Genomic DNA, 13241 nt, shown 5'->3' with positions numbered 1-13241 from the left:
TTCTTTAAATAGTTCACACCATGGACACCAGTGGACTCCCAAGGGAATTTCTAGTGACTATAGGTTTCATCGTGTTAGAGAGTCACCCCAGCTACCATCAAACCCTCTAGAGAAATTCATCATGTTGGGTAGTGTAAGTTTGAGGCCAGCCTGGTCTACACTGTTCCAGGACAGCCAAGGACACACAGAAAAATCCTGTCTCCAAAAAAAAATTAAAGTTAAAAGAAAAGTATCCATCCTTATAATTCAGTGTCTTTAGAACCAACCCTGACATCAGTTTCTGTATTAGCAGCCTTTCTGTGGCTGTGATAAAATGCCATGACAAAAAGTGACTTATAAAGGAAGAGTTTGTTTTGACTTAGGGTTGTAGAGGGAAAGGCCGTCATGGCAGGGAGGTGTGGCAGCAGGAACAGAAACCTGAGATTTCACATTTCAATTGCACACAGGAAGCAGAGGACAAACCAGAAGTGAGGCGAAGTTATGAAATCTTTTAAATATTTTTTAAGATTTATTTTATATATATGAGTATTTTGCCTGCATGTATGTATGTGTTCTGTGCATGCCTGATCAATGGAGGGTATGAAATGCCCTGAAACTGGGATTGCAGATGATTGTGAGCCACTTTGTGGATGCCGGGAATTGAGCCTGTGTCTTTTGCATGAGCAGCAAGTGCTCTTACTCACTGGGCCATCTCTACAGCCCCAAGCCATAAGGGCTCCAGGGATTTATTTCCTCCAGCAACTCTCCATGCCCTAAAAGCCCTATAACTTCCCCAAGCAGAATCATCAACTGTGTACCAAGTGTTCACAAATTCACAGACTCATGAGAGCTCATTCAAATCGCCACACTGGGTTCTCAGCCCAGGAGGGACTCACATCTGTGACCTTCCTTAAGCAGAGAATGAGTGGCTGCTATGTTCTCCTCAGAGAAACTCTGAGACCTCCATCTTCCCCGTGACCAATTTATTCATTCTCCACTCAGCCCAGATGGGGCCTCTTAGAACATCTGTTGGGTAGTTTGAACTGCTGTGTGCTGAGGAAGTAGATAGCTGATAGGTCTCGTGTCTGGATGGCCCTCTCTCTACTTATAAAAAAGATTTATTTTTACTGATATGTATGTCTCTCTGTCTCTTTCTGTGTATGTGTGTGCCCCAACCTGTGCAGTTGCCCAAGAAGGCCAGAAGATGCCCTGGAGCTGGAGTTACAGATGGTTGTGAACTTCTCTGCATGGGTTGTGGGAACTGAACTCTTGTCCTCTGGAAGAACAAGAGCTCTTAATTGATAAGACATCTCCCCAGCTCCCCTCTGCTTTTCTGCTTAAGCTTCAGTGGAAATAGAGATGGCTAGTGGTAAGACTCTTCCAGGCCTCTTAAAAGTAGAGACAAAAAGTGTTTTCCACTGCAGAGAGCTGACTTCATGGACAGGGAAGGGCCACTACCAGTGTGCACAGCAGAGCACTCCTGAGCACCTTACCATAGCAGGTGCCTGAACAACAGAAAACAGATCAATACTTAAGGTAAATGGCTATCATTACACCTTGCTGTCTGTGGGGACAAAGAACTAGAATCTTATCAAGGTTACAATTGCCTTGGTGGTATTGCTCCCCACTCATCATAAAACTCTGACTGGAAAGAAGAAAACAGGAAGTCAGCTAAAGACTATGTCCACCCCATGAATAAGTAGTAAAGCTGCCCAGCACAGTAATTCCAATGGATGATATTTCTGTAAAAAATATAACTGTGCTTTGTGATGATCTCTTAAAATGCTAGTCAAACTTCCTCTCTGTGTTTTAGTTTTAAACATATTTATATGTTGTTGTGGCTTCAGAGAAGCTATTCCAAAGTAGAATGTTTCGTTGAGTTTATGGTTATTTAGGAACAGGACCTTGATATGTAGACCAAGCTGGTCTTCAGTTTCTGATTCTCCTGCCTCAGCCTCCCATGTGTAGGGATTTATGTCTGTAGTACCATATTGACTCTTTTTCATGAGCCGGATTTAAATGCCCTACCAAGGTTAGTTGGCAGCACTTGGTTTTGTTCACTCTGATCAAGAAGCTTACTGGACTGTGTGTGAGCTTGTGAAGCATGTGTGAGGCTCTGGGTCTTATCCTTAGCACTGAGAATGGAAGAAAGAAGAGAGAGAGAGAGAGAGAGAGAGAGAGAGAGAGAGAGAGAGAAGGAAGAGTTCACAGTTAAAAGAAATAAACACCTACCTGATCAAGTCTCTTCCTGAACTCACAGACTCCTCAGACTCAAGGTGAAATTCACCTATGACATGCAGATCCTGTGCAACCTCATTCTAAAATACTGATTTTCCCATGGGTATACAAATAGCCCCACTTCTTTCCAATTCCAGGTGTTCGCACTGCCCAGAAAGCTCTTACTTGGTACCTGGTCCACTCTAGCTCCCAACAGCTCAGTCCAGCCCCAAGGGAGCAAATGGGCTTTCAGACAGTCCTAGGACCTTTGTCTTTAGATCCCTGTTGCGTCCCAGACATAACAGAACCAGGCTGCTCCCACTGTGCTCTTCCTGTATTTCCTTAGAACTCCTAAGAGTTAATGGTGGGGGCTCACTGTGTATCAAGATCTCTGTCTGCTCCTTCAGAGGACCTGGATTCAATTTCCAGAACCCACATGGCAGCTCACAAACATCTGTAACTCCAGTTCCAGGGGATTTAGCACCCTTTCTGGCCTCCAAGAAGAGCAATGTACACATGTGGTACACAGAAGAGAAAACCCCATATACATAAAATAAAAATATGTATTTTTCATAAATGAAAATAGAGATATAGGGATTTTGTTGTTTCCAACCTTTGGGGAGTGTTTGTTACACACCATTGGATACCCTAGCTGTCACCCTCTTCTGTCTCAATTGTGTGCCCATAGGATCTTCTTTGTACTCATCCATTGTCATCACACACACTGATTTGTTTGAGAAATATATCATCCCCCCCAAAAGACAGATGGACACAGGCTGAGGACAGAAGAACACCCTGTCCCCCATACTTACCTTTGGTCTGAGTTCAATCCATACTTACTCTCCCATGCTCCTCCTCTCAGTCGTCCAGGGTGAAGCCCCTCATGTCTTGGGCTGCCCTTGGCAATTGTCACATCTGGACTCAGGCAGGATTGGTTTCTCTGTTACTAGAAAGCCCACCATCAATATCAGGTGAGTAAGCAGGGTAACATCCTCAGGTTACTTCAAATGAACATAAGATAGCAAAAGTTAGGGAAATACTGCTCCCTAATCCCAGACTTTGTCCTTTGAAACCTTTTCACAATGATTTCCCTGCTGGACTCCTTTCGCTGTTACTGTTACAACATTCATTTTCCAACAACAGTCGGGAATCTTATGAGATGAGGTACAAGCCTCTGCCACCATCTGTCCTCAGAGGTCCCCTTCAACACTCAGGTCATTCCATAGGCTTCCTCTGAGGTTGGGATAACCACCCCGCATATCCAGAATGACTGGACTGGGTACTTTGGCAAAATGTCTTGTTTGCCTCTGCTCCCATTTCATATGCTAGTCTTCTCCATTCTTATTTTCTAGTTTGATGAATATTAGCATGGACATAGGGCCACAGAACACAGTGCACTGAGATTTCCACAGGGTCAGAAGAAGCCATCAGAACCCCCAGAGCTGAAGTTACAGGCGGTTGTGAGCTGTGTGATGTGGGTGCTGGGAACTGCACTCCGGTCTCCTGGAAGAGCAGTAGTGCTCTTAGTTGCTGATCATCTGTCTCTCCAGTGACTCAGAGGGCTGTCTTCTATTTCTGAAACAGCCTCATGTTTGAACTGTAGAAGAGACTGGCCTCAGGCCACTCTGTCCCTGACCTCAGCTAATCCTTCCACTGAACTTGGAAGGCAAAGCCTATCTTTAGGTGAGCAAAGGAAGGGGTCTCATGAATCTGACACACAACAAACATTCAACAAGGTCATCATGTCTGATGCAGGTTCAGAGCTGCTGTGCATGTCCCTCCCTTCTTCAGGTGCCCAGCACTCTCTACTCACCCCTTCTTCAGTTCTGCTAGACCCTTTCCTAACTTCCTCCATACAGGCTGCTTAACACAGGCCACTGTTTCATCTGCTTCCTTAACAGTGGCATCTGTTGGTCCTTATCTCTCCCTCGTCTCTCTCTCTCTCTCTCTCTCTCTCTCTCTCTCTCTCTCTCTCTCTCACACACACACACACACACACACACACGCACACACACAAGCGTGGGAATTTAGTCCATCTGGAGGACTATGAGCCCTGGTTGTCAGTGATGACCTCAAGCTGGGCTGCCTGTTTCCCTGAGGCTCTAACTAGACAGTGCCAGACCTCAGAAGCTTTCCACACTTCTCTTCTACCCTAATACTTACATTTACAGTTAACTTGAAAATTTCTCAGATGGGCTTCCTGCTCAGCTGTTAGCCTTGGTAGCCTTGTGGAAACTCCTGGTGGGAGGCATGTATTTAGCACAGGATCACTAGTCTGTGGTTGCTGGGACAGAGACTAAGAAGAATATTTGCTTGTGTGTGTGTGTGTGTGTGTGTGTGTGTGTGTGTGTGTGTGTGTCACAGAACCTGTCCAGTCCAATGCCCCTCTCACAGCCTTGGCTGGGAAGTGGCTATTGGCAAGCATTTCACCACTGAGCAACACTACCAGGAAGTGGCTGTTGATTGGCTGTGCACAAAGGTGAAAAGAGACCAGACCAGGACTGAACAGAAGTGGGGCCTGTTCATGCCAAGGCAGGTCATCCACCTAAGAAGACCAGAGCTTTGGACCAGAATGATGTTGTAGATATTGAGTAGCTGGAAGCAGGGGACCAGAAGGGGCCAGGGAAGCCATCAGAGGTCCTGGTGTTAGGACTGTCACCAGTTGGTACATCATGATATGGTCTGAGCTCCACCATACCATACTGGTGCTTTCCTTTCCCCCCACCATGGTGCCATCTTGGTTTCCACCTGTCCAGGTGGGTTTGTGGTCAGGGGTTTTGCTGTCTTCTGTACATTTACCTCAGATAGGCCTATGTTCCATCTTGCGCTAATTCTCAATCTGTTCTAAAACAAGGTGGAGGTTCATGCTTGGTGTGGCATGTGGAGTGGCTAGTTTTCTGTGCCACACGGTAAATGACCACACTCTTACTCATTTGATAAATACACACTTGTCATCTTAGTTCCTGGGGCTGAGACGTTTGTGTGGCTGAGCCTCTCCCAGATGACAGCCAGGGTGTGGCCATGTGATGTTCTCTCCTCTGAGGCCTGGTGACAAAGAACACACTTCCCAGTTCATTTGAGTTGCTGGCAGAACTCATTTGCCTGTAGTTGTAAGAGCAAGGGCCCAGCTTGTCACAGGACATCCTCTGTTCCTATAGGCTCCTGCTTTCTCATCATCCAGCAGGTCTGTGGCTGCTGTTTATGACATGGTTTACAACCTTGGGAATGGCATCTCTGCCACAGGAGCCACTCACACTCAAGGTATGAACCATCGCTCAAAGATCACCTTGAGGACACATCACCTTCTGAAAGACTATCTTTCCTTCACTGACCAGTATGAGCACTTTTGTACAAAATCAATTAACCAGACAAGTGTGCACCCATTTCTAATCCACTCACTTGTATAGTTATCTGTTAACCAAGAACATGTGGTCCTGATTACTAGTTCTAGACTAGGCATCTAACAAACTTAAAATCAGGTAATGTGAGTCTTCCTTTGTTGTTGTTGCTTTTTGATGGGTTTGTGATTGGGGCTAACCCTGTAGCCAGCCCAGGCAGGGCCCCAAGTCAAGAGCCTCCTGTTTCTACCTCCATTGTGTAACTTACAGTTTAACCCTTTGCCAACCTGCAAGAAAAGATTCCTTCAATCATGCAGGCTTAGGGAACAGTAGTTTTCAGGGATTGGGTCTTGCCCTCATCCTGGGTTGAGACCTCCTTCTTTGAGCTTGGAGCTTGTCTTCAGAAGTTCTGTGAGGCCCTAATGGGGTGGGAGCTACTCCTGGGCTCTAGACTGTTCACCTAAATGATCAGGCATCTGGAGAATAAACAGCAACTCACTTCCTGGTGCTGGGCCTGACTCTGTGAAGATCTGGGTGCCTTGTAGAAATCTGCTCTGCCCTGGTTAGGTTGAAAGGGCATCTGCTCCCGCAACCAGCAACTGAGTTTCTCACAGAGATGTTTTATAGCCAGCAGTGCTTCCTGCCATCAGGAGTCAGAAATCCTGGTCAAGTAAGTGGCCAAAATCACTGCCCACGAGGACAGGCCTTGTACACTGGTCTCAACCAAGTGTCCCTGTGCCTCTGTGCCTGTCTTGCATGCTGCCAAAATCCACGGCTAAAGCAAACGGCAGTGATTTTGCCCCAGGGTCACAGAGGCAGCAGTGCTGATACCCTTACATGTGTCACATTCTGAGGCAGTGGCACCCACAAAGGGAAAGAGTGAGTCCAATGGAATCTCAAACCTGGAGCTAGGATTGGGGTGTCCTTGACCAAAGAAAACATGACTTGTGAGTGACAGGCAAGGGACTTGTACTGTTGGTGACCTAGTTATTTTCCAGTGATCAGAAGACACCTCTGGGCTCTGGAAGCAGGAGGATCTACTCTGGACTGAAGGTAGCAATTACAGAGCTTGGGAGGACAGCGGGAGAACAAGCTTGCTGGATGGGGCTCAGAGAGTGTGCCATAAATGGATCTGAAATGTAAGCTTGCTGGATGATTCTTTAAGGTTCCAAGTTAAAAATATAAAACCATAAATGCATGAGTGGATGGTGTTGGGGCTCAATACCACATTCAAATACTTAATGCATAATAGGCACAACACAGTCTTCTTTTTGTTCATTTTCTTTAGTCTGCCAAATGGGCACTGGCTCGAAACTCTAATATAATACCCCTTTTCCTGGGAGCTGTGGTGTTGGCTTTCTATAGATAGGCTCTCCGGAGGTCCTTCCTGGAACTGCCTGGGTGAGAAAACCAAGCCCTATGGAAGGTAAGTGCCACTTGGCCGTAGACCTGGAGTCCTGCCCAGGGGACTTACAGCCTGCCTTGATTGTACTCTGCCTTATTCTTTTCTTTTTAGGTTCCTTGATAGCCCTGTAGGAGCCAGAAAAGACTTTTAAAGGCCTATAAGAGAACCAAGCTCATGGATATCATGACAGAAGTGAGAAATGAGAGGTGGAGGGAACTCTGGCAGTTGACAGTCTTTCCTTCTGGGTGTCACTAATGTAAAATGTTGGGTTTTGACAATTTGGCAAGATGCGTGCTTATGAGCAGTATTCTTTCCCATATGTCAATTACGTGTCCACAGAGTTTACCAAAGAGAAAGGAACTCACCCACACTGATATTCGGGCTTTGGGATGATAAAAAGTGTTTTTTGTTTTGTCTTGACTCACTTTCTTTCTTACTCTCTCTGTCCCTAAAAAACCTTCATTGGTTGTGTGTGTGTGTGTGTGTGTGTGTGTGTGTGAGAGAGAGAGAGAGAGAGAGAGAGAGAGGGAGGGAGAGGGAGAGAGAGAGGAGAATGGATCCCAATGCCTGTGTATGCTATCCAACAAATACACACCATTTAGGTTCACTTTCAAACTCTCACACACAGGAATCATGTATTTTCCAGACCAGCAGGGGTTTCAGACTGGCCAACCATGCTATGCACAAATGGAGACTGGTGACTGGTGACAGTTCTTGCAGGAGTGATGACTCATCTCAGGGGGCTTGGAAAATGCATTTGTTATCTAGTTAGAGGCACCATTGGGCTACCACATACCACTGACAGGTCAAGCCACTGAGGATACTTTCCTGGAACTCATGAGTGCACATTGTGGAAGCTACCCTGGCACTAACCCTCTACACATGATGTAATAGAGACGGCTTAGAAGGAAACTAAGGCCATACTCCTATTCCTACGTCAGATGTCTCTGAGGTGAAAAATAGGGACCTGGAAGAGCTGGCTTTTCAAACAGCAGAGCTCAGAGCCTGCTGACTTTTCACAGGCAGCCGCCTAAAGAAGGAAAGCAAGCCATAGCCAGATCCTCTTGTCCTGATCTCTCCAGCCTTGGAGTGTGTGAGCTCTTTGAATCTCCCTCATGATGCCCCTTTCCTTGCTGGTACAGATCTCTTAGGCAGTGCCTACCTTGCCTAGTCTGATTCTTTCCCACATGTCCCATCCACATTTCCCTTCCCTAGACTCCCAAGGGGTTACACACCACAGATGTTTTGGCCTAGCTATTCGTGGAGGTGGCTGACATCATGGCAAGACTGATGGCTGACTAGGAACACCTGGCTATGGCTTCTGGAACATTCAGCAGGTACAGAATACAAGTGTTACAGCTCCAGAGGGAAAGGTACACTGACTTGTTGGGAAGTAAGACTATACCTGCAAGTGTTACAGATATGAGGGAACAGTATCCTGCCTTGTTGGAAAGTTAGGCTATACCTACAGCAGTGAAGGGAGGTATCCTTGACACCTACAGCTGTGAGAAAAAAGGTATCCTGACTTGTTGGGAAGTCAGGCTATACCTAAATCTGGGGTATGGTGAGGCATGGTCTCCCCATCAGATGTAGAGATCCTGCAGCTCTCTTAGAGAGCACTGGTACAGCTGAGCTCTGCTCCACCCTTCCAAGGGAGCTTCCCAGCAGAAGTTTACAGCACAAATTATAATTATTCTTAATAAATAAAGTCCAGAGTCACATATTAGGAGGTGAAAGCTGAAAGGTCAGAACATTGCTACCAGTCACTAAAGAGATGTTTTACCTCTACCAATGTTCAAACAAAAGGGGCAATCCTGTCCTCAGACTGTCTCCTCAGACTGTCCTGAGATCTGTCCCTTCCCAGCCTACATTCTTCTCTCCTCCCAGCTGTATCTCTCCTGTCTCCACCTCCCTGTGCTGGGATTAAAGACATGTGATCATAAGTGCTAGAGTCACCTTTGTCTGTGGTCTATTTCTCTTTCAGACAGATTCAATCTTGTGTATCCCTGAGTGGCCTTGAACTCACAGAGATCCATCTGCCGCTGTCTCCTGAGTTCTGGGATTAGTGTGTGCCACCACTGCCTGACCTATAGGGGCTTAGCTCTGCACTCTGATCTTCAGGCAAGCTTTATTGGTTAAAACACAAACTAAGTATCACTACAGAAGTATCCATTTCTTCTGCTCTGCTCCCCTAGGGGAACATCTCAGTAGAGGTATTCATTTCTTCTCAGCTCTGGCCCAAGATATTACTTTTGCTTTCCTGCCAAAAAGGAAACACCTGCAGGAATGCAGCAGTCTCCTCTGGATACAGTGAAAAGTTGTTACTCACCTGGCCTGAGAACTGTTTCTGCTCAGCTTACTCTTCTGGTTACTACAGACCAGGGTCACTATGAGGTGATAGATAGGCAGTGCTGGCTGAGCATGGGGAGGACAACAAGCCTTCCACACATAGCAGCAACATGCTATCCCTCTACAGATGTCAGCACCAAGCCTTCCATAGAGGCTGGGTTTACTTTCTCAGGGTCACACAGCACTAGGTGTGTCAGACCAGGGCCCACATACTCCCTTAGGGTCATTCTGACTGCCTCCTTCCTTCCTCCAGTACCATCTCTGTGTTTTCTTTGGGGTAGAAGGGATTCAGGGAACAGATAAAGCATGCATATGCAGAGTGGAGATGGTATTAGAGCTGTTTTCTGTAGGTGTCCAACCCTTCTCAGAGGACCCAAGTGACTTGCTGGTATAGCCTCTATGGATGGGGAAGCTGTGGATACACAACCTTGTTTTCAGCTCCTGTAGGCCACTCAGGAAGATCCTTTTTCCTGCTGCCTGTTTGGGTGGTTGCAACTTGAGCCTGATCAGGAGCCAGACATGTGGCAGAGCAGTACAGGTCTGGTTCCTCTGCTGGGAGCAATAAGGAAGGGTCTGACTCAGGTCTGGGTTCCAGACTGTGTGTTTGAGTGGGGCTAGCTGGAGCCCAGGAGAGAGACAGCAAGCAAAACCCTGCAGCATAAAGTCCTGTGATTTGCACCAAAAGTCACCAAACAGAAGGAGGCAGGAGGGACAAGTCCAGCCCCTGGGATACATCTCTGGCACTGGCTGAAGGACTCTGGCTCAGCTGCTTCCCCAGAAGTCACCCCTGGTCCTGACAGCACCATATGTCTAGACAATGAAAACCTGAGCTGCTTTTGGTTCTCAAAACCAGTGGAGCAAAGCATGGTGGGTCTCACCTGTAACTCCAACACTTAGAAGGCTGAGGCAGGAGAACTGCTATGAATTCAAGGACAGCCTGGACAACAGGATGAAGAGTGTATAAAAGCAAACAAACAAAAGCATAGACTCCTGCTGAGCATGGTAGCACACACCTGTCATCCCAGTGCCCAGAAGGCTGACACAGAAGCAGAAGGACAGTGTTTCAAGTCAGCATTTCCAGCCCAGGCTAAACTATTTAGCATAACTTTGTTAAAACCAAATCAAACAACTAATGTGCTTCCTCTCTCCTCCCACAGTAACAGTACTGGGCATATTTCTCAGCATAGAACAGTGGAGGCAGCCTCCTTCCATGAGGTGGAAGAGGGGTAGGGCAGCAGGAAACCTGGTGGGGGTGGGGCTCTCTTGAGCAGGACACAGAATGGCATGCTGACACACAGACTAGGTATTCATCTTAGTGGGCTATTTGCACAAGACTTTGGGACCTTCCTAAACATCAAGCGATCTGTCAAGCTCTGCTAAGGGCAGTGAAGTGCTTCACTCTACATAGACACCTAATCTCAAGGAATTAACTAACATGAAACTGCTTCAGCAACAGGACACACTTAGAGGATACTGATCCTCGTTACACCTGAGGAAGGTTTCCTTGACAAAGTGAGTTCAGAACTCTGGGCCAGTCTCTTGCTCATGTTTTCCCCCATGGCAGAAAATGGTGCTAATGGCTATGGGTAGGTCACCACATGGCTCCCTCCACAATGGGGAAAATCTCTGAGAAAGACTGGCTGGTGTAGTCTAAGCCAACTGTCTGCTTTGGACGGTCACATCTGGTCAGGATACCAGATCTGGGCAACTTGACCAGAATAGCATGTGCTGAATCCCCTAGGGAAGTGGGACAGAGCAAAGAAGGCAAGCTAACCCTCCCTGTAATAGCTATTACATTAACAATGAAACAGTAACCAGTGACTTCCAAGGCAACTCCCATGTGGTGGACAGAAGCCAAGTTTGCACAGTGGGGAGTGAAAATGTACAAAGGTAGATTAAAGCATCAGCAACAAAATGCAGGGTGTTTTAACCTCAGGGATTAAAGGTAACAGAAAAGTGCTACTGCCAGTGAACAGTGCAACTAATGGACCAGCTGAGATGGCTCAGAATGTTGAGCATGGGCAGCATTGGAAGAGATGTGAGAGGCAGGCTAGGACCTGGGTGAGCATGGTGCAGAGGGCACAGGGTCTGCAGCAGTTGCCCCTACCAGGGGGAGGGACTAGGTAGTTGGCAGTGGCAAGCAGGGGTGGAATCCTCTTTCTTGCTTTACATATTCACAAGCCTGCGCAAACACATCTCCATCCTGTCTCACAGCAAGCCCCAGTAACATAGTTGAGTCTTCCAAACATGGTGCCACCACACTGGACCAGGACAGCTATGGCACTACATGCACACACACAGTGGCTGGAATTCCATCAGCTACACTATAATTTCAACCTCTGTAAGCATCAAACACCTTGACCAATGACCAAAATGATCAACCTCAGCCATTCTGACCACCTCACCCAAATGTCAGGATACACAGGAGACAGAGGCAGTCCACATAGGGAGGAATTCCAAGATACCCCAAGTTCACTGTGGAGGCACTGAGGGATGGAGGTTAAGCATCTACAAACACCTAGCAGCAACAAATCTTGGGATGAGATAGAGAAGCAGGTTCCTTCAGTGGTTGGATAACTATAACTTTGGGCTTTGAATGCTACACCTAAATGTGATGAATTTCATAGAGAATCTAGAATCATATTTCACATTGTAATCTTCACAGTAATTAATACCTCTTGATTTCCTCCAACTTTTGTTCCCTCCTATATGGGGAAGGGGACACAGGCAGGTATCTCAAAAACAATACTAAGAACAACAGACTTACACAACACAAAGTCAGCCTGCCTGTAGAGTCTTGAAATGCTCATGCTTCTTCCTACCTGTCAGCATCAGGATGTGGCCACTGTGCTCTATAGAGCACCCCCACTCTCCTGGTTCCCAGGAATGCTGGACTGGTACTGAGAAGGCCAGGAGGTCCTGGGGACAGCTCCATCTTGGCATCTTTGCTCTGCTCCAAAGCTGGGGCACAAGGCTGTAGTGGGTCTACTACTGGACCTTGCAAAGTCTTTGTTTTCTACTTTCACTGCCTGCAGGTCTCAAAAGCCCAAGTGACAGATGACAAACAGCTCCCCAGCATGTTGCATTATCAGTGAAATCAGGAGAACATGACTGAAGTACAAGTGTGACCGCCTAGAAATCTCTGTATTCATCTCCTAATCAAATAAAACCAAGATACATACATGGTGACAGCATCCTGTGATCTACATAGTCCCTGCACCACAGAGAACAGACCAGCATCATGTCCTCAGTTACTAACTGATGGACCAGGAGAAAGACACAATCCACAGGGCAGTGGAATTGACTGTGAGGGCTGAGAGACAGCATGGATGGAAAACAAAGCTCTGTAAAGGTCTAGGTGAGAGTCAAGATGCTAAGAATGACTAGGACATGTTTCACAGAGACAGAACTCAAGCTACACTGAGAAGAGACGATACTGAGATAACTGGTTCTAAAACACCCGGGAAGAGCAGTTCGAGACCTCTAAAAAGACAAAATAGAGAAACAGCGGGGCGTTGAGACCCCTTCTGAAACTGCTAATGCTATTTATTGGTTTGGGTCATCCTTGAGAATAGAAAACTTTTTGACAAAGCTGTACAAACTCCACATGGGTTCCTCCCCATATTTCTGGGCTGTGGACTCATGCTGATCACAGTAAGGAGTTCCTCAGCAGACTCTCCAACCCTACTTCACTCACCTTCTGAGGTGACAGTAGCTGTGAAATCAGGTGGGGAACATGGCGGCCTCAGTTGGGTAGGGCTTTAGGGAGCTCGGCCAATCAGGGAGTATGCTGGGACTCAGTTCCCTTCTTTGTCCAGCGGTGAGAAAGAAGGATGGGACTGAATGAACTGAGACTTGTCACCCTCTTCTGAGTCTGACTTTGTCTTGTCACTGACTACAGCCAGGCACCAAGTGCCATCTAGTGGCTCCACTTCTCCACTCTCACGGGTGGC

The 13241-nt window shown here is 46.9% G+C and overlaps 1 long non-coding RNA gene across 1 annotated transcript; it reads left to right on the top strand.

The window, feature by feature from the left end:
- The first annotated feature begins 5914 nt into the window (after positions 1-5914).
- On the top strand, positions 5915-7359 carry LOC148117126 (uncharacterized). The gene is made up of 2 exons (XR_015737157.1): positions 5915-6960; positions 7051-7359. It is a non-coding gene; the product is annotated as an uncharacterized LOC148117126 (long non-coding RNA).
- The last annotated feature ends 5882 nt before the right edge of the window (positions 7360-13241 follow it).

The sequence above is a fragment of the Myodes glareolus genome, unplaced genomic scaffold, assembly GCF_982192425.1.
Source record: "Myodes glareolus unplaced genomic scaffold, mMyoGla1.1 HAP1_SCAFFOLD_51, whole genome shotgun sequence".
In the NCBI taxonomy this organism is placed as follows: domain Eukaryota; kingdom Metazoa; phylum Chordata; class Mammalia; order Rodentia; family Cricetidae; genus Myodes; species Myodes glareolus.
This window is presented reverse-complemented; position numbering and strand designations above follow the sequence as displayed.